Genomic DNA, 26,304 nt, shown 5'->3' on the forward strand with positions numbered 1-26,304 from the left:
TGTAGATAATATAGAGAAAGGGATGGATGACACAAAATACAAATAGCCAGAACATGGCCCAAAGAAATGCACCAACATCCCAATGGCCACCACACTGGTGTACTGCACCAACAATGTGGCAGGGGGCTACACACCTGGCGCAGCAGTAACCATCATAGCCACTACCATCCCCCACACCTCAAAGCACCTTCAGAGAGATGGAATCACCCTCAGACCAAAATGAGGTGCTTAAAAGGTAGCCCTATGCTTTTTTGCAAAAAAACAAGGGGTCCTGGAAAGCCCCTCTGCCGGACATTAGTCCTGGTTATGAAAGCCTTATCCAGATTCTTTAGCTCACTATCTTTCACAGAGGATACATATACCTGCATATCAGTCTTTGTCCTGGGGCCGTCCAGCACCGAAATGCTAGCCAATTCTCCTGTGAACAAGCGTACCAACACCAAAAAGTGCCCTGCACATTTATTCCAGTGCACATTCGCCTTCACCCTGCGCACCAAAAACAGCTACCCCATTAGTGGCCTCGCAATGACACTCTGCACGTAGGGAGGTTTATAGTGCTTTATTTCTGCATGGTGATAGTTACACATAGGCCCTGCATGGCATGTAGCAAGCTGCAATGAGCACACATTAATGGCTGTTTCTCTGGTCTGGAAGAACAGTGCCTAAGGATGCTTAAGTCCATGGGGGAGTAGTGTCACAGATGGGCCAGTTGTGGATGCTGTGTCATTTTCATTGAAGCAGGAGCTGGGGCAGAGGACCTCCACTCACTCTCCGTCCCATTTTCACTGTGTTTCCCGCCGGCTCCTCGCCTCTTCCTGGGGCGTCGTCTCGTGAGATCCTTTTTTAAAATGTATTGTTTATGTTTTATTTAAACCTTTACAAAAACATTATGTCAGATAAAAATACAAATTCACAATATTAAAAAAGCAGTAAATATAAACTAAACATAAACCAAAAAAACACTTAGATCTAACAAATCTTATTAACAAAAACTTCTTAAATTTTTCTAAAATAGAAAGCGAACAGTAACAGCCTAGATCAGAAACCTTAGAGCGCCTCAGACCAAAGCAAAGCCAGCATATCTGAAAATATTTGGAAAAGAAGAAATGTCGATATAACCCATAAATGAAACAGCAGAATCAAGCCCCAGTTAAAACATCCTTGTTGAACAAATCCAAGATTGAAGAAGATGGTTTCACTCTATTAATACAAAGTTCACAGGCAAATGACGTTAGGAAAGGTCCCAAAAAAATTTCTGAAATGCAGTAACCCTTATCCTTAAAGCAGTACTATAGCCATGTCGCATTTGGTACCACAATAATTCTCTACTTACTCAATGTAAATGCTCCACAAATTGTTCAAAATATAAAATGCGTTGTTGAATCAAAGCCGGACAGATTAGTAAAATATGCTGCAAAGTTTCCTTAGTACCCTCGTTCATACAGTATCTGCACCAATCCCATCTGTCCTTCGTCAGGTTCCAACCTTTAGGAATATAATTGGTTCGCAAAACATTTAACCTGAATCTCATGAAAAGGTTACCTAGGCTTCGACAAGGATATTTATCCAGATAAACCTCAATAGCTGGAAAGAATTTCCAGAATGAATATATCTGATTGAAATTTCTTGATTGTGAAGTTGTTCGTACAGACTCTTCCCAGTCACCACTTTTCAAAATCATTTTTAGTTTCTGGGGATTAGACAGTAGCATTTCAGTTGAGACACCCAAATTGGCAAGACAGTCCTTTACCTTAGCCTTCAATTGATTCCGAAATGTATTAGTATAATCCATATCCGCTACAGCATAGAGGACTTCTGGAGGGTTTAATAAACATTTTCTCCATAGCAGTATCTTTTTCCACATAATGATCGATTTCAAGGAGTGGAGACCTAGCTCATATCTAATAATCTCCATCGGTACACATTTGGGTATAAAAAACTAAATTCCCTTCCATATTAAACTTTCTAGAGACTTCACAAAGTCAGTGTTTTCTAAGTAAAAAAACTCCATACCAAACATTAGCCTTGTAATTCCCTTCATGATATAGTAAGTTCTCAAAGGCACCATAGTAAATTTGCAGTATTTGATCGCCAATTTACGCATTTGCTATAAGGCCATCTTTGTCTTTGTTCTCAATTGGGTTTTTGTTATAGTTGTGGAGCCAGGTCCTATAAAGTAGTATCCCAAATATTTAAATGCATTCTGGCACTTAATTTTTATTTATTTATTTATTTATTTATAGAGCACCTTACACCAAGGCGCTGTACAATGGAACAACTTAATACAAAGTAACACCAACAAATAACATTGGGAGCAAAAATTACATCTTGAATCATTCAACAACAAAACAGTACAAAGAGCAATTAACTGAGGGGGGGAAGTGGAGTGGGAATAGGATTGGTGAGGGGGGAAGGAGAAGGATATAACGAGCGTAAATGGAAGGGAGAGAGAGTGAAATAGGAGAGAGGAATTAGATGAGGGAAAGAAGGGGGGAGTAGAGAGGGCAGGGGGGTCTTTCAAGGTGGAGAATGGAGGAGGAGGGATTTAAGGGAAGTGCGAAATGAGGGCAGGGTCATGGAAGAGCGGATTGAGAGGGGAGAGAGTTCCAGTGCAGAGGAGCAAGGAGTTGGAAGGTGCGGAACCGGGAGGAAGCGCAGGGAGAAGGAGGTACAGTGAGAAGGAAATGGTCAGCGGAACGAAGGGAGCGAGAGGGGGAGTAAAGGAGAGAAGGGAAGAGAGATAAGGAGGAGCAAGACCATGTAGGGATTTGAAAACAAGGCAGAGAAAGCCGAATTTTAGCTGTAAGTGGAAAGGTAGCTAGCGATGGTGAGAGAGCGAGGAGGAGATGGAGTCACGGGAGGTAAGGAGACAAAGGGCACGAACAGCGGAGTGGTATATGGATTTAAGGGGGGCAAGCTGAGATGTGTGAAGTCCGAAGATTAGAGAGGAGCAGTAGAAGAGGCGGGAAAAGATGAGAGAGGAAATAAGGAGTTTGGTGGCGTGGAATGTGAGGGATGGTCGGATTTTGCAAATATTGTGGAGGTGGTATCGGCAGGTGCGGGAGGTGAGTGAAATGTGTTGTGAGAAGGTTAGAGAGGAGTCAAATAGAACGCCTAGATTACGAGCATGGGTGGAGATAGGGAGATTGGAGGGAGGAAAGTGGATGAAAGGGAGAGGAGAGGGAGGAGGAAGAGATGTGTGAAGTCCGAAGATTAGAGAGGAGCAGTAGAAGAGGCGGGAAAAGATGAGAGAGGAAATAAGGAGTTTGGTGGCGTGGAATGTGAGGGATGGTCGGATTTTGCAAATATTGTGGAGGTGGTATCGGCAGGTGCGGGAGGTGAGTGAAATGTGTTGTGAGAAGGTTAGAGAGGAGTCAAATAGAACGCCTAGATTACGAGCATGGGTGGAGATAGGGAGATTGGAGGGAGGAAAGTGGATGAAAGGGAGAGGAGAGGGAGGAGGAAGAGTATTAGAAGGGAAGAAAAGGACTTCGGTTTTATCAGTGTTAAGAGAGAGAAAGCGGGAGGACATCCAGCTCTTGATGGCTGTGAGACAAGAGGAGAGTTTAAGGTGGAGGACAGGTGTGAAGGAGGAGAAAGAGAGAAAGAGTTGAGTATCATCCGCATAGAAGTGATGGGAGATGCCAAAGGAGGAGATAACAGGAGCAATGAGGGGGGTGTAAAGAGAGAAGAGGAAAGGACCAAGTACAGAGCCTTGAGGAACACCGTAAATAAGAGGGAAGGAAGGAGAGGTCTGGCATCCCCATGAAACAGCAAAGGAACGAGAGGAGAGGTAAGAAGATAGCCATTTCAGAACAGGGCCTTTGAACCCGAAGGAGGAGAGAGTGTGGTGCTGGAGTAGGTGATCGACAGTGTCAAAAGCTGCCGGGAGATCAAGGAGAATAAGGATAGACGATTGCTTGTCATGCCGAGCATAGAGGAGAGAGTTGAGAATAGATGTGAGAGCAGTTTCAGTAGAATGTTTGGGACGGAAGCCAGATTGGAAGGGAGGAAGGAGAGCAGATGAAGAGACTAAGGAAGAGAGTTGAGAGTAGGCAAGGCGCTCAAGAAGTTTAGAAAGGAAAGGCAGAAGAGAGATAGGTCTGTAGTTAGCGGTGAGAAGTGGATCAGCAGAGGGTTTCTTTAGAATAGGAATAATCATTGCATGTTTGAAAGCAGAGGGAAAGGTAGATGAGGAGAGGCAGGAGTTGAAGAAAGTGGTAAGGTAAGGGATAGGAAGAGGGTAGATCTTGGGGATGAGAATGGAGGGGAGAGGGTCAGAGGGGTGGACGTGGGGTGGGCTTTGGATAGAAGGGAGGAGACATCAGAAGGGGAAACAGATGAAAAGACAGACATAGTGGAAGAGGGAGGAGAGGGGGGAGGAGGAGAGAGGGAGTCAGAGAGGGAGTTAATTTTTTGCCGGAGGAGTGTGATGATTTTGGAGGAAAAGAAGTTGGCAAAGTCAGAGGGAGAAAGTGTGGAATTGGATGAGGGATCAGGAGTAGGAGGAGAAAGAAGGCAGGAAAGAGTTTGAAAAATCCGACAAGTATGAGAGGCTTGAGACTGGAAAAGATTGGAGTAGTAGGAGGACTTGGCCGTTGCAAGACAAGAGTTGTAAAGTGCGTGGTAAGAGAAGTAAGAAGTTTGATTAGAAAGCGAGGGAGTTTTGAGCCAGAGTCTCTGTAATTGCCTGAGAAGGCGCTGCATAGAGCAGAGATGGGAGGTAAGCCAGGGTTGAGAAGGTTTCCGAGTAGGGAAACCTACTCGGAAACCTTCAGAGTAGGGAAACTCGGAAACCAGTTCGGAATATGTTTGCCCTCACAATGCCATGTGAATCCCAAAAGTTTTTTTTAGGTTTCCCCAGGCAAACAATGGTAGTCTTAGATGCATTTATTTTTAAATGTAATTTTGACACAAATATTACAAATGCATTTATCATTCTTTGCAAATCCACTTTGGTACAGTCCAGCAACAAGAAATCATCAGCATAGGCTAGCCATTCAAGCCTTTTATTACCAAGTTTGGGCACCACTAACGCTTTGTTCTTTAAAGCTTTGTTGGCTCTACAGCCATATAAGTTAAGCAGGGTAGGCGCTAGTATGCAGCCTTGTCGAAGCCCATTGGGGATGTTAATCTCTGAACTAAGGCGACCTTACGAGTTTAGCCTGACTTGTATTTTTGTCTCAGATGTAGTTCTATAATTATCTCCAAAAGATGTTTGGGCATATTCAAGTCTCTCAGTAAAGACCACAGAGTTGGCCGATCAACCAAATCAAATGCTCTACTGAGATCCATAGAAGCGACAAAAATTGGAGTTCCATTTTTCATTAGCGCTTTAGATTGATGACTATTGAGTATTAATCCCCACAGTCAGTGCCCATATTTTTTTTTTAAACCAATTTGGTTTGGGTCCAATATATTGTTGCACTTAATCCATTCCTGCATTTCTTCCAGTACAATAGAGGCAAAAATCTTTGACTCAGGATCGGAAATAGCTCTAGGTCTATAGCTTTCCGGGGCATATCTAGAGCCCTTTTTGTAGACTGGGATGACAAGCGCTAATTTCCATGACTCGGGTATAGTTTTGGAGAGTAGAATATCACAATATAGAATATGTAGAATTTTGGCCCATACTTCAATGTCGGTTTTTAAGATCTGATTGGATAAATTATTAGGCCCAGAAGCCGCAGAGTGTTTTGATTTACCAATTAAACAGGATATATTTGAAATAGAAATATTCAAATGCCATTCAACAATATTGTTGTTATCGCCCATAGAATTAGCCACATTGCAGTTATACATTTTAGAAAAATATTCTTCCCACCTTCTCTCACTAATTTGAGTAAATAGCATTTCTTTTTGAGAAAACTCAACATTGTTAATAATTTGCCAGAAATTGGATATGTTATTCCCTTTAAATGTATTGAGCATGTTTCCCCATCCAATTGAGCTTGTGTTCCCTTGTGACTTATTAATCAGTTTTTGCAATGTTGTTTAATTTTTTTAATCTGCATAAATGTTGTTCGGTGTCTTGACCCACGTTCAAGTTATTATGCTGCAACATTTGGTGCTGTGGGCTTAGAAAATCCAAGATGGCGGAAAAGCCCACATTTGCGCCAGAATCCGGGAAAACCGCGCCGTTTTGCGCACACAAAAATGGTCCCCTGACCTGCCACCCACCAGTGCAAAGAAAGACGGTTCTGTTCAAAATCTGTTTTATTAATGTCAAAAACTGCTAAGATCATGGGCCCGGAACCACCAAACAAAAATCCAACTCTGGTTGAGTGTTTTACTTTACTCTACTGCAGATCCACATCAATGCCATGTCAAGCAAGGATCATATACTATCAAGTAAAATCCTTTCTTTTTGAAATATATTAATTCAAAACAGCTGTCAAAAATAGGTGCAGTACCGGCATTGGACACTGACCGGCGCTGGCGCTCTATAAATCCTGACAGGAGAGCTGTCTTACAGAACTGTGCAGTGAACAGAAGGGGGTCTTATGTAATTAAAAGTTCAAAAGACTTGCTTTTCCTGAGAACCATTAACACCTCAGAGACACACACAACAGCCCAGGATATCACATGGCCCTGTTGATTGAGAGGGAGGAGTTTCCCCTGCAGCCTGCAAGACACAACACAATAGACCCTTTCAATTGAATGGGCTATGCTAATTTTGGGTGTGGACTGTAAACAGTCTTCTGGAGAAAGGAGAGGCCTGTGATCTCTGACTCATCAAGCTTCTGGGGGCGGGCCAGACTGAATTGTGGATTCATATTGCAGCAAATATATGTTTAAGTTAAATGCTTCTGAAATCTTGTATTAAGCTCACAGAAATGTACAATTTGGGGGTCCTTAAAATGGAAAATGCCCTCGCGATTTGAGACCAAACTCCACTTTGTGCGGTGTTCTGGGACCGAACCCCGCTATTTATTAATATTGCAGACACTGTGTTTAGGATAGAGACATAGTAATTTCCAGTAAAATGCTTAGGGAATGGGTGCAGGTCTGTGTAAATTTTGAGGAAAAACCAATGTTGCTAAAGCTACCAAAAACAAAACAATGTTGTCATTTCTTAACCCAAGCTCTTAGAAAGATCAGAGTTGGGCAAGAGTGTATCTTAAATTCATCTGCAATGTGTACATGTAGTTTCAACAAACTGTGTATCTGGGAAATATGTGTTTTGGGTAAGATTGATTTTTCTAAGTAAATGCAAAGGGGAGTGATCTTTCTGTATGCCATAAAATTGATGCCCGATTACACTCCATTCCTCTCCCTTCAAGGGAGAAAGGAGAGCTTGGCCAATGATAAGTTGTGAGAGCCAGGCTTAGTTATGCCCACGCACACACCCACTTTCAAAACACATAAAAAGAGACTGCTGACAAGACACTCACTTTCCACTTTCTTGCAGAGCATTTTGCCGGACGACTTCAAAATCCAGAACTCAACTCCAGATAGATCCAGAACCAAGCCATAACTTAAAGCAGGGGCCCATCCACAAGCTGAATCCTCTTCAACAGGCCTCCAAATCTTTTGCAACCAAACTATTCAACAGCCGGGCGAGCTGTTCTTTGCCAAGAACTTTTGCCAGCACCCGTAGCAGACCCAGAAAGCAGTGCTGTATCCAGAGAGACCAGAACCAGAGAGACCAGAACGCTGTGAAGTGCCGCTAGCAGACCCAGACCAGATTGCTGTGAGCAGAACCAGTACCAGAAACCGCCCGGAGTCCAGTCCAAACCTGACCAGACCTTGACGGCCTATTTCAAATTTATAGTGTGAGTACTCAGCTAGAACTGTGCAGAACCCATCTCTTAGTTTAAAATGATCTGATTCAAAACATTTGAACCTGTCCAGAACTGCATCATAGGAATCGTGTGTTCATTCTGTCATTTCAAAGCTGTAAATGTCATTTTGTCATTCTGAAGTTTACTTTCATTTCGAGAAACTACCTTCACTAAATCGACCATATCACTTGAATCATAGGTGCTAGGAATGAGATTTAACTTTCATTTTAAAGCTAAGATTCTGTGCTTTCCAACAAGCCTGGAAGCGACTTTCTATTCTTTATAGTTATTACGTAATCGCGCTCGACGCATTCGGAAAAATTGCCGCAAATTGACATTTTGCTTCATTTCAACCACGTGTAAAAATATCTGTCTTTTGCTTCCGTTATTGAATTCTGTTTTCAACCTGATAACCATCCCTGAATCAATGATAGTGCTGACCTGAACTAATTCAAAGTAGCTATCACCTACCCTGAACCTAAAATCATTTTTAGCATATTTTACTTCATTGCCACCACATTTAAAAGGATTTGCCTGCTTTAAAATCCTACCTGTTTTCCTCTAAGCTCGCTGGGGGGAACTGGAACTTTGTATTGCATTTTGTTGGTGTTCCTGAAAATTGTGTGCTCCCCTTCCATCTCCTTCTATTGCATAGGGGGGGAGTGAATTGCCACAAGGGGAAAAGTGAACATATTATCTCTTGTGAAACCCAATCAGTTTATTTCTGTACTGCATTTTATTCATCATTGCATTTCCTGGAAACCCTAAAAGCATTCTCAGTTACCTTTTCCTTCCTATATCAACTCCTAAGTCATTAAATAAGCGTACAAGTGTAACATCATCCATTGTTGATCACTGTCATATGCCTAAGTGTGCTATCAAATATTAATTTATTCATCAAAGTGTGATTATATATATATATATATGTATATATATATATATATATATATATATATATATATATATATATATATATATATTGTATACTTTTTCCAATAAATCTTTTAAATTGCAAAACAAACCTACTTCTTGGCTCAGTGAGGTCAGGGGGATTCAAAGAGAGGGGAGTTATATAAGGGTTTATCATCCAGAGTATAACTTGTCATAAAAATATATAAATAAGGGCTTCCCTTGGGCCTCCAAGACGAGGCACTGACTTAGTGGGATTGCTGAATTGAAGTCACTTAACAATGTATAGTCAGCAATATGGCCATTTTCCTTAGTTGAGCTAATTTCACTTCTCATCAGTTGCTTCCGCTTAAGAACCTCTATGTCAAAGCAGTGTTCGTGCCTGCTTCTACTTTTGTTGTTAGGCTTAATGCTCTCCACTGATTTAGATATAAGATCATTAACATGTGTTGTTAAAGTGGTCATAGAGAGAGTATGTATGTGTTCTTCCATAGGCATATCTTCAAAGTTCTTTACCATAACAGAGGAAAATCTCATTGTTTTCGCAAACGTCCATCTTATTCGATTGCCTTTCAGGTTTACTAACAAACCCTCAGTATAACACGATGTTACTTCTGTTGGAACTGAGCATATTAGATCAATATGTAGCAAATTATGACCGCTAGTAGACATTGCCACTACGTCAAGTTTAGAAGTATATTTATCTAAGCTGACAGATACAAAGATATAATCCAAAATGGAGCTACTACCTCTAGCATTCCATGTATAACAGTTATTAGCAATCTTTACCAATCCCATAATTTCCAAAAAGTTGGACCATATAGCTCCCCATAGTTTAGGATTACCTTCAGCAGTTTTACCCTTACAGTTATTAAGATTGACTTCAAACAATAAGGCATCTGCCACCAACAAATCAATATTGCAGTCCGCATCCAGGTCACCCGCTATGATTATGAGGCCGTTCACATTAACTGCATGCCAGGCATCAATTTTCATGATCAAAGTATTGATTTCTTTCGCTAGCTGTGTATCTGTGTATTTTAGCGGGTTCAATATACATTTATAATACAAATTTGCATATTAGTATCACCAGTTTTAGTTTCCTATGCCGCAGACAAGAAGGAGTTTAAACTAGACCATTCACTGGTTTTATTGGCCAGAAGAGTATGTTTACACGCAATTAAGAGTCTCCCCATTGGTCGACCTTTGGCCCCCTTTAAAGTCTTCATTTCTACTATGTCATAACCCTCCCATAATAAATCACTGATGGCCCAGGTTTCTTGCAATAGTATCAAATCATAGGATTGTAATGCATATGCCACTTCACTGTTATTGGTCAAATGGGTATGCCCTCTCGAATTCCAACTTGAAAGTGCGATTTTACTGCACTTGCTAGAGAGGTTTTCCCAGTTACTTCAGCGAGTTGATAGATTCCCTGAGAGAGAGTGCAAGCCATCTCCACTCTTGTTTGTCAACATTATCCATTGTTGAGTTATTACATGCCACATTAGAACCCACCCCAACTCTACTTTCCACAGCATTCGTGGATTGGGACTTATCACTGCTTACTTGTATTGGATGCTTGTAATGAAACAGGTCAAAACCCCGACATTGTAGAGATAGCAGCAAGTTTCTTACCAAAGGCGACGGAATCACCAAACCCACACAATCAAATCTCTGTTTATGAATAAAGTCCACAAGGACAATATCTGCAAAGGATATTAGTGCTAGTTCGGGAATAGCAGCAAGAAATGAGCAAGAAATGAGAGAATATAAGGACGGTTTAGCTAAATTTGATTTCCATCACAAAACAGGGTTGTCAGTATGAGGCTTGGAAGGTCAATCAAAGCAGGTTTTCTCAGGTCTAAGTCATTATTAGATTTCCCAGGATATTCTTGAGTATTTTGGACATTCATATTATCACATGTGGCAGCTTTCTGATTATTGTGTGCAATTTACCACCCGTTCATATTCGAGGAAAGTTTATCCTCTAAGATTTTCTTGACAATGGTTACTATTTCATCCTCCTAGGACGAAATATTGATGGGAATCTTTGTTAGAGTTTCTTCGGGAACGGGCAGCTCCTTACTGGTAGTGATGTGGGGATCAGTAGCATCAGCAATCATAGACAAACAGCCCTCATTTATAATAGTTTTCTCAGACATGGACTATTCCTCGTTAATTAAGACAGGAGATTCAGACATAGGGGGGGCTATAGAAAAGCATCCTAGGACGGATCAATGTCAATCATATGATCACTATTCAGCCACTCTCTATGACCCAACCCAGTATTGACCGTACTCATCGCCTGTCTCTTGCCTACCCGTAAAGCATAGGAAATGAGTCAATACAGGACTTGTCTTTACTAATGTTTGTTATACCAGGGAGTTGCTCAATAAGATCACTGGCAACATTAGCAGGCATGGGAGTTGCTCAATAAGATCACTGGCAACATTAGCAGGCATGGGGGTTGGAACAAGGGAACTCAATGTACCTCACAAGTTAGTTTTAAATATTTCAAAGATATCCACTAACCCTGTTTTTAAGGTTGTTAGTTGAGAAGCAATATCATACGCCTCTCTTTTGTTTTTTCTTCATGGCATCAGAAATTAAGTCACAAGCCTCATAATAGACTTCCGGAGAAGGCTGGTTGACCGACTACGATTCCATAGGAACTTTCGTTTTAGCCCCCACCCCCCTCAGAAGTTGGGGGTTGCACATCAGAGTCCTCCATGTCATCTCTCGCCTCCAAAATAGAGTTTTTAAAAGTCAAGTCTCTTAAATATTTGCGAGAGGAATTGGCCATATTATTAGCTCTAATCGTTTTTGTTTGTCGTGCTCTTTTTTATTTTATTTTTTATTGTTAGGAGCACTATTCGTTTTGGGCATAGATGGCGCTTCACCTTCTATTGAGGTGGCCTTGGGGGTACTGACATTTTCTAAGGTAGCCTTAATTGCAAATTCTGCCGTGTCATTGGCCTTCTGGGTACCTTGTGTGCCAAATATAGTCATTATATCTTCTATGGCTTGTGATTTGGATACCAATTCGATGCCTAAAGGATCCAAGTTGGTTAAACCTATTTTGCCCACCAAGGTTGTTTTTAATTCGCTGAGTGAATTTGACAATGAGTCATTCACTCTCAGGGGAATCTGTTCAATGGAGGTATTCATTTGGACCAGTACTTCTGTCTGTCTCCTTACTTCATATAGCAGTAACCTATTGAAGCTCCCCAACATCGAGCAGATGTCATTATTTTTAGTAACATCATCACCTTCATTGGAAGGTATGTCATGATTCAAAGGAAGGCCCATAAGTTCTAAATCTGCAGTCAGAAAAACACTGGGGGTATCACAGAATGAATCATTACCATTATGAATATTAGGCTGCTTCACAGCCGCTCCCCCCCACTGTTGTTTTAGCACCTCTTTCTCCATGTGAGTTGAATATTCTTCCTCATAAAGTGACTGCGAAGAGTCAATGGGCTCAGTATCATTGGTAGTAGAGTCAGCATTCATTTTAAGCTCATCAGAGCAAATCTGCGCGCACTGGAGTAGTTCTTCCTCCTCAATACAGGGCGGTGGAAGAGGTAGTGCTACTGCACGCGCCAAGCTATCCCTGCGCGTAGTTACTGCTGAGAAAAAATCTGCGCGTGGGCCCTTCATCATGGTTGGTATTTTAATGCCTTTACCCATGATTAATGCGTATAGTACCAGTTGAAACGTGACTACGTAAATTCAACAAGAAACTGACATGCATCAGACAGTAAGATCTAAAAAAAAAGAAACAAAGACGCCACTTACTTACAGGTGACAGAGCTCACTATACGGCATTCCTAAATTCAGTGCAAGTTTAGGAAAAAAGTAACACAAGGCTGAACCCGCACCTCGCACCCCACACCCGAACAGCCAAACAGCCAGCCACTTGGTCCACTTGGGAGATCTCACATGAGTGTCTCCACATCCATCCCCTGGGGCAAAAGTCCTGGTTCCGCCCATGCATTCTTTGTTCGCCATCCTTCCTTGTCCCAAGTTTGAAATTGTCAGACATGGTCATGCTGCACCATGGCCTCCCAGTCCCGGGCAGCTTTCCATGTTCACCAGAACCAGCCAAACTGGGTCTTGGGCAGGGGAGTTGCTAGATCTGGAAAAGACCCGGGCTAAGCTGATGTCGGAACTGTTGGGACGGGGGGCTAGCTAGACTTTTGGCTGTAGCTCCTGAGATTCTATCCGGGGCTACAACCAAAAGATCAGGGGCTATAACCTCCTTAGCCCCCCCCCTAGCAACGCCCCTGGTCCTGGGACGTCCAGTCCAAAGTTACACCCGAGCCAGGTTATGGCTTGCCGCGGAAGATACCACGAGATGGCAGGCCATCCTTGCCTGCCATTCCTCCGCCCTTTCCAATGCTGCAGCGGCCCGCAGGCCTCTTCCACGTGCGAGCTGAGCAGGAATGGTGATAAATGCAGTTCCATTTGTTGGGGTAACAATACAATGAGGTTGCTGAATCTTTGAGAGTTGTCATCTCGGGCTCAAAACGCCATTTATGACATTGCTACGCATCAAGACAATGAAATGCGTCGCATAAGGAGCACAATGCAAGCAGTTCATTTAATGCAGGGTCTGGCGATAGGTAACATTGGTCCAACAGTAGATCTCCACAACTCGCCAGCTTCTGGTAACCGACCCCGAAGCTGGAAGGGTGCAGACACGGCATATTGTGCGACATAAAGACACGCCCAGATGACATGGGGAAGGCGGGATGTGCTACTCAACATGCCCCAGGTTGAGACTGGGTGAATATACAGAATGCAACAGCTTTGCTCCTGGGCTCTGAACTGGAGATGCACTTCCAGCAATGGCCACTAGGCGGCAGTCTGATGGTGGCTTGCTGACTGAAATTGCCTATTATATTCTCACATTAAATGGTAGAAGGGTTTTTCTTGCATGTTTTTAACCAACTATAATATTGAGGGTATTGTGTAGCAAAAACGGCAATCAGTATAATTCTTGGAAGCGCGAGATATCCAGTATTCAGCAGTGTGTACCAACCAATAATAAATAAATAATAGTAATACAAATAATTCAGTCCCGGAATTATTCTGTGCATTATAGTTTTGCATATGGCATTATGAATACTTCGCTTGAAGAAGCAGACTGCAAAGAAAACACACAGTCCACTTCCCCCTGACATGGGACAGCGTGTGTGCTGCTACAAGCTAGTCCCACACAAATGTCCTCCGCGCTGACCCCGCCCACCAGGCGAATATCCTTTCCCACCATTACTGTGCACATTCTCGTGCTACTTGAGTTCATACTATTCACGTGCGCTTTTCGAACCTACCTGACCTCTGGCGGCACAGCTAAAACCAGAACACACAGCAACAAGCAGGAACTGCGTTGCCTGCTACCTACAGCACTCGGCCCTTATGGCCTCCAGCTGCGGGAGAGTCACTTGAGTGGCAGCGGTGATAGCAGGTTGTACCATGTCAGGTGCGAGTTTTACTAGTTCATCCTCCTATGTTCCATTCTTGTTTTTTTTTTTAACTTGTAGGTTTTGCTTTTCCGATTTTAAATGCAGCATTAAACGTGATAACTAACAGTGCTAAATTATATTTTTTATAAATTGACTTTTCCCACACATGTTGCCTTTTAAGTGGTGAACATGGCAAGCGCTACTATTATTGAACTCAGGAGCACTCTTTTTTTGAAACTCAGAATGGTGAACTGCGGATTCGACCCTTCGAGGTTTTCATCATGTGGCCTTGAGGTTTTACAGAGCTCTCTGGAGGGTGTGCAATATCTCCCTGGGGGATTTTCCTAGTTATGAGGGCCAGGAAACGGTGAAGAAGCATGGCTTGCTATGCTACTCTCATTTAACAAGGGACCCCTTTAGGCCTCTGCAGTGAAAGCCCCTTCATTCAATTGTTCTACTGTGGCCCAGCACAGCTAGATCCTTTGCGGAATATACACAATTTACCATTCACTTGCGGAACAAAATGATTATGATTCCAAATATGCCAATCTATACTCTTATGATTATAACGCGCCTGTACACAAGTGTTTCTAGGCGCGATAAGACAAGGAAGGGAAGACAGAAGGAGGACAAAGGAACGACCTTACTAGGCCTTGTGTCACTCAGATCGCACAAGTGCGGGTGGGGGGAGTGGCAGAAGTACTGGGAGGTTGGGGGGATGGAATGGAGTGCAAAGGAACTCTTACGTGCTGCCAGGGAGGTGGCTCATAAGTGCAGAGACTCAGGGGACTGTAGGGTTGCAGATACAGTCCCAAAGTAGTTGGGAGGCCCAGAGGCAGTGCACGGGCAACTGGTCGTGCAGGAGCCTGGTCCTGTAATTTCAGTGGGTGGCCAGTATGCTCAGCAGACGGAGACATCAGCAAGGGAGAGGGAGAAAGAAAGCGGAAGTGAAACGGAAGGTCTGAGTTGCTTCTGGAACCTTAGGTGGTCAGGCTCAAGTTTGAGAGAGGCAGGGAGGCTGTTCCAGAGGGAGGCCTCAGCTGAGGACAGAGGTCTACCCCTCACTCTCTCCCCAGTGGCGTCGCCAGGAATCAAATTTAGGAGGGGCACAGAGGGGGCCAAAGACAAAAGTAGGGGGGACACAGACAAAAGTAGGGGAGAACATGGTCACTGCTCGTTTGAGGTAGAGGGAGCACAGGGATTCACAGGGGGGGGCCAGTCCCCCCCAGTCCCCACCCTAGTGATGCCACTGTCTCTGCCTGGAGAAACGTCTGATCCTCAGAGAGTTGGAGGGGGATGAACGGAGGGCTTGAAAAGGAAAGTGCTTTGGAAGAGAAAGTTGGATGTAGTGTGGTCCCCGGCCCCAGAAAACCTTGTGGGCGATGCAGAGGGTCTTGAACTTGATCCTTGCAGCCACAGGGAGCTGGTGGAGCAATTTCAGGGGTGGAGAGATATGATCCCTGGACTCGAGGCCAAGAACAAGTCTCTCAGTCTTGTAATGGATTAGTTGTAAAGGACAAAGAGTACAGGCAGGCAGATTTAGAAAGAGGCTGTTGCAGTAGTCCAGTCTAGAGAAGACCAGGGCTCTGGAGACAGTGAGCTCCTGGGGGAAAGTGAGAAAAGGAAGAATACCTCTGAGGAGGCATCAGAGATGTGAGGAGATAAAGAGAGGGTGGGTCGAAGATGACACCAAGGTTCTTAGACTCACAGGAAGTTGCAGGTAGAGGGCCCAGGGTGGGCAACCAGAGTGAGAGAGGTAAGGCGGGAGTGGTGTCCCAATGAGGAGGATCTCAGTCTTACTGGCATTAAGGCAGAGATCGTTGGAGGCAAACTATTCCTGAATTGCGAACAGACAGTTGTGTATGAGAGAAGGATCAGAAGAGGCTGAGGGGAGCCTGAAGGAGAGCTGGGTGCCATCTGCATAACACTGAAAGTTAGAACAGAAGGTAGAGATGCTGTGGGCCAGAGGTGCCAGGTAGTGGTTAAAGAGACAGGGAGAGAGGTTAGACTACTGGGGGATACAACATGTAGAGAGAGAGAGATAGAAGAGAGGATAGACCCAAGTTGGATCTGGGAGGGTCAATCTCAGAGAAAGAAGGTCAACAAGGCTAGGGCCTGACTAGAGATATCCAGGTTGTCATGCAGACGATTTAGCAGGATGGCATGGTTGACCGTGTTGAAAGCAGAGGATAGATCAATGAGAATGAAGACAGAAGGAACATTAGAGTCTAGATTAGAGAACAAGTCTTCAAGGGTTGTTTAGGAGAGCAGTTTCTGTGCTTCTGGGTGCTCTGGAGCCAGACTGGTGGTCATGGAGACAACCAACAGATTCAGTATGTAGATTGAGCTGGGAGATTGCCAGCTTTTCCAGGAGTCTGCCCAGGAAACGAGTGATGGAGATCGAGTCACAGTTTGCCGGAGAGGAAGGATCGGCAGAGGGCTTCTTAAGGAGGGGGTGCACAAGGGAGTGCTTAAGGGGAAAGGATAAGGTTGCAGTGGCGAGAGAGTGATTACAGAAATCGGCCTAGGCTGGGGCAAGGGTGTCGATGTGTTCCTTAATGGTTCTGGAGGAGCAGGAGAGCTTCAGCTTTCACAAGACTTTCATAGATTGGGTTTGCTGTCTAGAAACATCGTTGCGAGTGAACAGGGAGAAGGAGGAGAAAGGAATAGGAGATGCGGCTGGAGAGCAGCCTGGACTGGCAGAGGGAGAGGAAGAGGAGGTAGAGGAAGAGGAGAGAGTGGAGAGGAGGTCATGGGTTTTAGTGGTGAAATTAGATGCCATAGCCATGCAAAGGGCCTGTGAGGTAACGGGAGAAGTGAAGACTGCAGCAGGGTTGGACAGCTCCTTGATGGTTTTGAAAGGTTCAGTCGAGTTGTTAGAGGCCTCCAAGATGCAGGTTTGGATGTAGGCTCTTTTAGAAAGGACAGAGTCTGTATTGGTTTTGAAGCAGGCGGCAGGCCAGTTTGTCAGAGGATGAGCCTGATGCCCTCCACTTCCTCTCAGCCACCGTACACTTGCGCTTAAGGGTGGCGAGTTTGGAATCGTACCAAGAGTTGAACTTGGATGCAGGTTTCAAACAGATTCTCATAACGGGCAAGGACATCCAGAGTGTTAGAGATTGAGAGATGAAGGTTGGAAAGGGCTGTTTCAGAGTGCGAGTCAGCCAGAGTTGTAGGAGGAGTAGAGAAAGTAGAGGCGAAAGCCTCAACTGACACATGCTTCATGGGCTCGATGACCGAGAAGGTGGGTGGCAGTGCTGCAGTTGGCTTAACCTGAGGGGCAGAGAGTGAGAGGTTAGAGGAGAGAAGAAAGTGGTCAGTCCAAGAGAGAGGAGTGGTAAGAATGTTGGAGAGGGGGAGGTCTGACGAGATCCGAACATCCAGGGTGTGCCCTGCAGAGTGAGTCGGGCTAGAGGGAAGAATAGAGAAAGAGAGAGAGAGAGAGAGAGAGAGAGTCACAGAGGTTGCGAAAGAGCCCCGGGGAGGTGCTAGAAGCACCCAAGTGGATGTGAAGTCTCAGGGGAGGAGAAGTTGAGACATGGAGGCAAGGAGGGAGGAGGAGAGGTCATCCCACTTGGAGAGGAAGTGGGTGACCTGGCCAGGCGGCCTATAGATGGTGACCAGAGTGCGAGAGAGGCCAGGAGAGATAGAGAGCCTGCAGAACAGGCATTCAAAGGAGGAGTAGGCTTGCGTAGGAATGACAGAAGCAGGGATCCACTCTGAGAAGATCAGGGCTACTCCCCCTCCAGGGCGGTTGGTTCTGGTTTCGTCAGAGATCTGGTAGCTATCAGGGAGGAGAGTGTCAAAACTTGCAACAGAGCTGGCCTTAAACCAAGTCTCAGTGAGACCGTGTACATCCAGATCCAAATCAAGCTCTTCGAGGAGACGGCAGATCTCCGGGAGTGTTTGACAGCGAGCGAGAGTTAAGAGTAGTGACATGGAGCAGATTGCCACCTTTGCAAGATTTTGTGTAAGGGTACAGGCATGAAATACGCCCCGCGGAAGTGTTAGAGGTGCCAGAGAATGGGCAGAGGTGGAAGGAGGAGATGGCAGGGTAGTCAGAGAGGAAGAAGAGGGTGCCAGAGAGGTGGCAGAGGAAGGAAGCAGCAAAGCATCGAAAGAAGCAGCAGAGGGTGCCAGAGAGGTGGCGGAGGAAGGACGCGGCAGAAGAGCTGAGAGGGGTAGGTAGGAGTAGCCGGAGAAGGAAGGAAGGTGATACGATTGGGAGAGGAGGAAAAAGGAAAAAACAGAGACCATATGGGGGTTCCATTGGCCTGGAGAGGGAACGACAGAGAGGATGTCAGTGAGGGTCTGTCTGGAGGGAACACTGGTGTAGGTATCCACGATAGGGAGGCCTAGGTTGGGACCAGGATGTCCCTTTTGAGCTTCTTCCTACCAGACTTAGTGAGAGGGATAGGATAGTCGATAGAATATCAGTTAAAGTAGATAGGGGAGACAGAGAGAACCATAGAGGGTGTGGGCGAAGAGTAAGGGGAGGGTGGTAGCAAAAGCAGGAGGGTGGTGTGTGAGGGGGTCACACACTAGGGGCAAACAGGAGGGCAAACTTGAGTATGCAAAGTACAATACAGAATACACAGCTGGTAGTCCTAGAGGACCTAGAGGGGAAGAAAAAAAAACACAAGAAGCAGCACATAAAAAATACAATGGTAACACTACAAAACAAAATAAGCAAACACTTGTAATCCAAGGAGAACTGGAAGTAAGAGGAAATTGCAAGAGATGCAATGGAATGACAATACAATAGTCACAGTATGAAAGGGCATGGAATGCAGAGACACAAGCAGGGAACAATAAACTAGTCATGGCTCAGGGTGTCAAACTGGATATTAAATTATGCCTCCTATTGTAAACGATTGTATGTATATTGGCCTACGCCAAGTTGCTTAAAACTGTACACAAATAACTCTCTATGGCAAGGTCTTGACCTTAGAAATTGATGTAAGCCGCCATCTTGAATCAAACTGCCATTTTAGGTTCTCTTGTTGTGTAAAAGTCACCCTGTACATCAAAATGGTGGACGATGCCATTACGAACAGAATCTGGTCGACATGACCTCCGTACAGCTAATGTATAACTTGCCTGCAAGCCACTTGTTAGGGTTGTGAACCGAGACCTTGTCCTTCTGTTGACCTGCATGTAAATGGATTACCTGTATCAACGGAACTGATCTATGCGCATACTGATGTATGCATTAGAAGATTGACCTGGCAGAGACCCTAGACCAGTAATACATTCATGGAATGGTTAACCCGTGAAGGGGTTGGACAACAGGCTGGAGAAATGTATAAAAGCCTGAATGTCCCAATGTACAGTCTCTCACTGAATACATCAAACCCATTGAAGTTCGTTGTGTTGTACTGAGGGCCGATAGCTATCTGACCTGTCATTGACTTTGTCATTGCTTGACCTTAAAATAAAGTACTTTGTATGTTCCTTTGTAACCAGTGTTTGGTGTGTTTCCTTTGGGTTTCCTGGCCTCATATTATTTTTCTCTTTTCACAGTTGGTGCCCAAATAGGGACCCTCAAGATTGATGCCGGACCATTGAAGGTTGATACATGCTATCGGACCGAGATCGGACGGTATGATACTACGGGCCTGACTGAACGAAACGCGACACCTCTGCAGCGCTGCACGATCCGATCCTTGGACGATAGCCGTGCGGTCTGAGACGGCATCTTGACGAGGGTCCACTTTTGAGGCGGGACAATTTGCCAAAGTCACCAAATACAAGGTAAAATTTGTTAGGTAAGTTCTTTGATAAACCGTATGGTCCCCCTTAGGTTTAGTCAGGTGAGTCGTGACCCGACTCTTAATTTAACCCTGACAATTTGAATTTGGCGCATTGTATCTGCAGACACAATTATTGACCAGGTAAGACCAAGTTTTTGAGAAACGCCTGGGAAATTGTCTAGCTGCTTTAGGGCATTATTCTGCAGCGATCGACAATCTTTGGAATTTAGCCGCCCGGCACCACAGGAGGGGTCGCCAGCGTTTACTATGTATTGTAAACATGGCATTGGAAGTGTAGTATTTAATGATATTTGGCACAGACAAACCAGACATGCCTCCGAACTTCAGTGGCCAATCAATGGTAGTTTTGAGATCCCTCGTATTGAATACTTAGAGTCGGTCTTGTTAAAGAAAAAGGCCAGACCCCCAGCATTTGATGTTCTACAGAATTGGAAAAAAGAAGCGTTGCAGCAGTTTAAGACTAGGGAAAAACATGCGCGCCATCATAAAACAAACAATGAAAAGGCGTTGTTATATGATCAGGACAAACAGTCTGAGTCAGTTAGGAATATGGATCGGGCTTTCTCACTCGGTATTCAGAAAATCTATCCTTCTAAAGACCTTCATGTTTCTGACAAGTTTCTTGACAAATTGTTAAATGAGCGAAGGCCTGGTGCCTCTGCACCACCTCCGTATGATCCTCTTCCTGTTGCTTTGCCTCTTCCTGCTGTTATTCCTGCTCTCCCTGCTCAATCTGTTGCTCCTATTATTCCAGCTGTTGTTCCTCTGCCTGCTCTACTAACTCTTCCCATTGCACCAGTAATAACACCTCCATTGAATCTGCCTGCACCTCCACTCCCGAGGGGTTCTGTACAGACTATAGTTGATCGGGGTGCGGGGTCGAAGGTTGTTACTCGTAATACTGTCCCTACAGATGAAAAGCGGGATTTGTTTGCATGGGCTAAGCATTGTATGGAGAGAGATGATCGAGCTAAAGTTTTTGCCACACTGTCTAATATGGATAATTTTCCTGAGAAAAATGTTTTTATTGAAGGTTTAGGGATTCATTTATGCGTAATGTGGGGTAAAATAAATAATGTGGATCTCCCACAGTGGAGAAGTTACGGAATGAGGATGACGAAGAGGAGAATATGTATGTACAGAAATGATTTCTTCCATGTCGTAAATGGGCATCTGAGGAAGCACAAATTTGTACAAGAGATGCAATTAGATGGATTTCGAATTTATCGATAACTCTGGTTGAGGCATATGACACATAAATTCAATATACGCTAGAAATGCAGAGGAAGGTGATTCAGGTAATGGTAGAGTACCTGCAGGATGAATGTGTGAGGAAGAAGGTTAGTTGTCCCACAGAGTTACTGGGAATTTATAAGAGAGCTTTTTCACTTGACACTTCTTCGACTGCTTTAGCGCTCGACTTAGCTCTGTTGCTTAGTAAGCGTTCGGAGTTGCCTATATCTCAGTTGCCTATGAGAGAGGTACCTCCGTCATTTGTCCCAAAAGTTGAGATTTCCGCTAATGCTGCAGCAGGTATAGCTGCTGTGGACATTCCTGTACATTATGTATCACAGTTTGTTCACGTCCTATTTTCGCGACAGGAAGTGAACACTATTAGGCAATCTATTCCCGACATTAGGAAAAATCCGACAGGATTCTATAAAGAGATAGAGTCCGTCTTGCAGTCCTCAGTGTTCACCCGAGGCGATATTGACTTGTTATTCCCTGTACTCCTGCCCGTAGATTTGTGGAAGCAGGTTAGAACAATAGATGATGCAGCTGGGTTGGGAGATACGTGGGCTAATATAATTAGGCTTGACGGGGAAAGGCCAGCTGGTGAGAGACCGCCTCAGGTGATACTCACTTTGCCTGACAGAATCATTGCGAAATTAAAAACTATAATTCCCGAAAAAGAATTATTTGGGACAAGGTTACGGCCTGTGTCCAAGGAAAATCGGAGGGTGCCACCGAGTTCTTTAATCGGTTCGAATAAGTATTCTCGGACTTCAGTGGACAGGATTTAGGCATAGAATCTGCGAAAAGGTTATTTGTGGCCAAATTTGTGCGTGGACTGCTGCCTGACATCCAGTCACAGATTATGTCTTCCCAGAGCGCTTGGCAGGCAAAATCCCAATCAGAAGTACTGCACATGGCTCAGTACTACGAGAACCGTGTCAATAACGAAAAAGATAGAGTAGAAAAGAGAAAAGGAGACTTAAGGACTACAGTATTGTTACAACAAATTGTTAGAGGCCCCAGAGGGGGTAGTTTGCAGATTGGGTGCCCTTGGGTACTATGAACATTAACCAGTGTGCCTATTTTCACCAGGAGGGTCATTTGTCGTGCACAATGCCCCGTCCTTCGACAGAGGTCGAATAACACATTTGGGAGTATGGGTAGACGACCCAGAGGTTTTTGTGCATCGTGGGGTGATTGAGGAGATTACAGGAAGTTTGTGCAATAGTCCGATCCTACCCGTGTACAAAAAAGGCGATAATGCTATTCCGTTTCATTTTATAATTGATTTGCGTGCTATCAATAGAGTTGTCGCTCCACAATTTCCAATTGTGCTTGATGTGACGATGATATTAACTATGATTCCAGCTACGGCTACTTACTTTAGTGTTGTGGACCTGAAGAATGCTTTCTTCAGTATTCCTATACACAAGGACAGTAGATATTTGTTCACGTTCACCTTAGGGGGACACTCATTCACATTTACTTGTGAACCTCAAAGTTACATCGAGAGTCCTAGCATTTACAGTAGGGCCTTGAAAGAACAGCTTGATACTCTTGAATTACGCCCTACTTGTACGCTGCTTTAGTACGTTGACGACTTGCTTTTAGCAGCAGATTCTGAGAGCTCTTGTAAAAAGGGCACTGTACTGTTGCTCATCCATCTAGCTAAGCATGGTCACAAAGCTTCGCTTAAAAAGTTTCAAAATTGTTGCCAGGAGGTCGCCTATTTAGGCTACCTCCTGTCAAAGGAGGGAAGAAGATTGACACCTGAAAGAATAAAACACATTTCTGGCATGTCTGTCCCAAATACACAGAAGGAAGTCAGAGCCTTAATAGGTATGGCTTCTTACTGTAGGTTATGGATCCCAAACTTTTCGCTAGTGATAAAACCGATGTTGGATTTTGACAAAGAAGGGCATTTCTTCGCCATTGCCATGGAAATCGGAACATCAACAATCATTTGAGCTTCTCAAGACTGCATTATGCTCTGCACCAGTTTTGGGTACACCAAATTACAACAATGCCTTTGTGTTGTTTGTGCATGAATGTGATGGATGTGCTTTGGATGTATTAACGCAGGAACATGGAGGGAAGACTAGGCCGTGCGGTTACTACTCTTCCGCCCTTGATCCTGTCGCATGCGCTTTGCCAAGATGTTTGCGAGCTGTCGCTGCTGCTGCCGCGTCTGTAAGACAAAGTGAGCGAATGGTCTTAGGCCATGATTATACCCTGATGGTGCCTCACTCTGTAGATGTTCTATTGAAGAAAACCCAAACACAACACCTCACGTCCGCACGATTGACGAGATATGAATTCATTTTGTTTGCTCCCCACATACAAATTAGGAGGTGTTGTGTTCTTAATCCGGCTGAACTCCTACCTTTCCCGCAAAATACTGTTTCCGGTGATGATGAGTCAGATGACTGCCTGTATACTACTGAACAGGAAACGAAGGGCAGAATTGATCTTAAGGACACTCCTTTGGATAATGTGCAAGGGGAGCTATTTTGTGATGGCTCCTGTTTCAAACTTCCGGATGGTACATCCACAGCTGCTTATGCAGTCACTACATTGAGCACGGTTGTAGAGACCAAGCGAATTACACATAACTCCGTGCAGGCCGCAGAGATTATAGCATTAACCCGAGCTTGTGAGCTTTCCGAAGGGCTAACAGTGAATATATATACTGACAGTCAGTATGCTTTTGGGGTGGCTCACAACTTTGGGTGACTTTGGTCAGAGAGAGGGTTTCTAACTTCCCATGGGACCAAGCTTCAGCATGACCCCCTGATAGTGCAATTGCTCTCGGCGCTCGCGCTCCCTAGTCAGTTAGCGATCATGAAATGTGCAGCGCATCGCAAGATCACAGACGATGTAGGAAAAGGGAATGCTTTCGCTGATCAGATAGCCAGACAAACTGCCAGACAAACTGCCACTGATCTTCACACAGAAATGTATGCTTTAAGAGAAACTAGGGATGTCTATGTAATGGACAAGGATATTGGGTCTGTGTGGGATATCTAAGCTGATGCTACCATGGAAGAATCTTAGAAATGGGCTGAAGGCTTGGGGAAATTAGATGATGACAGGTGTTGGGTGGACACAGTTGAAGGGAAATGGTTACTTCCTAATGCTACATAGTCATGATGGTTACTATGGCACACGGTCCCACACATGTGTGTGCTCAACAGATTACGAAAATGTTAGAGAAAGTCTGGGTAAGTGATAAGATTTCAAAAATTGCTCAGCATTATGTCCAAAATTGCATGATTTGCTGTAGGAAGGGGACGGTAACTCCAAGGGGTAGCTTTGGGCCTCCTTCTGTCCCATTTGAAGTGATTCATTTTGGTTTTATTGAGATGGAGCGGTGCAATAGTTTAAAATATGTCCTTGTGGTCATTTGTGCCTTCAGTAAATGGGTTGAAGCTTTCCCTGTCAAAGATGCTACAGTCATGACCACTGCAAAAATTATGATAAAGGAGTACTTCCCGCGGTTTGGGTTGCCAAGAGTCATCTGGTCGGACAATGGTCCTGATTTTGTTGCTGCTGTAATTTTACAGATATGTACGGCACTACATATTGATAAGCGATTTCATTCGGCTAGCCATCCTCAAAGTGCCGGGTTGGTGGAGAGAACAAACTCACTAAGACATGTGCCGGTACCAAACTAAAATGGCCGGAGGCCTTACCGATCGTGTTATTAGCCATGCGCACTAGCCCTCAAACTAAGACTGGGCTCTCTCATTTGAGGTGGTGATGGGGAGGCCTGCCAAGATTTGGGGTCTTCCGTAAACCTAAAGCACTGAGAAATGTTGAGAATGTATTGCTGTCAGACTACTGTAACTAGTTGACTAAAAATCTGTATTTCATTTATCATCAGGTACGATCGGCTTTACCTGTATGTCATGAGGGCCCAGGACACAACATCCGGCCTGGAAGCTGGGTCCTGGTGAGAGCAAACAAGCGGTCTTCTTGACTCGCGCCTCGCTGGCGGGGACCATTCCAGGTCTTGTTGGTCACCCACACGGCAGTGCGGGGGGCTGGAAAGAAGAACTGGATACATGCGATGCATGTCAAGAAACTTCCTCACCCGACGCTGCACGTTACAGAAGAAACAGAACCCCTCACTAACGCTGCAATCGATAATCCTGAAGCAGCGAATAGCACTGTGAGTGAGTCAGAAAATCTCTCTGAGCCCGTGGGGTTTGGGGAACCATCCATTTTGTCTCCACACTCTTTGGAAAAGTCATTTCCGGAAACCATTGCTTCGAATTCTGCAACTTCCGTTGCCTCTGATACGTTGCTTCCCTCGGGGAGTGACGTTGCCTTATTTCCAGATCAAATAGTACCGGGAACCACCAGATATAATCTCCGGCGTAGAAAATAGACCTACAGCACGGTTCGACTGTGCATTCAAAAGAAGAAAAGGATCATCAAGGGCTTGCTTTTGCCCAAATTTTGAGAAAGAGGGCTCTGTCGGCTAGGGTTGGGGAAGGACTAAGAAGCCGCACGACCGGGGGGTCGCCAGCAACGAACATTGGGGTTTCTATCCGAAGACTACGATGCCTGCCACTGCTACTGCCCGTATTGGACTTGTAAATAAGGGGGTGACCAACTTGGACAATGAACAATGTGCCTGGGCCCCGAAAACGTATTGCTGTGTTTTGATGATAATAATTGGGGGTTTTATAGTAACTGCTTTAGGATTCTGGTACGTTGAGGAGATTTATCCTCTAGAGCCTCTTTTGACAACTGAAATTGCACCTACTGTTTTTACTCCTTTTGTACACCTGCATACTCTGTCACCTAGGGACTCTCAGCATAGACAGAGGTATCACAATAATACTATGATGCTGATTATGAATTCGACACATGCCATTTTTAACAAAACCAATTGCTGGGTCTGCTCGCATTTACCGCAACGTGGGGATAAGGGGCTAGGTTGGTATATTCATCCTTTACTTTTGACAACTGCTTGCTATGCTTCTCTTAGAGCACTGTTCTTTGGCCGATGGAATGATAGCATCTCAGGGAATTTTGATGGAACTAATTTGAATGATTTTGAGAAACATGTTCTGACTCCCCTGGGATGCTCGCTTTTCGCAAATAGGAGCAAAATCAACGTTG

The 26,304-nt window shown here is 44.5% G+C and overlaps 1 long non-coding RNA gene across 1 annotated transcript in view; it reads right to left on the bottom strand.

Annotated features, from left to right (window-relative positions):
• Positions 1–540: 540 nt before the first annotated feature.
• LOC138511350 (uncharacterized) overlaps positions 541–26,304 on the bottom strand; it is a 58,340-nt gene continuing 32,576 nt past the window's right edge. The window contains exon 2 of the long non-coding RNA XR_011280610.1: positions 541–838. This is a non-coding gene — a long non-coding RNA (uncharacterized lncRNA). The remainder of the gene's footprint in view (positions 839–26,304) is intronic.

The sequence above is a fragment of the Ambystoma mexicanum genome, chromosome 6p (genome assembly GCF_040938575.1).
Source record: "Ambystoma mexicanum isolate Mex_15411 chromosome 6p, UKY_AmexF1_1, whole genome shotgun sequence".
NCBI lineage: Eukaryota > Metazoa > Chordata > Amphibia > Caudata > Ambystomatidae > Ambystoma > Ambystoma mexicanum.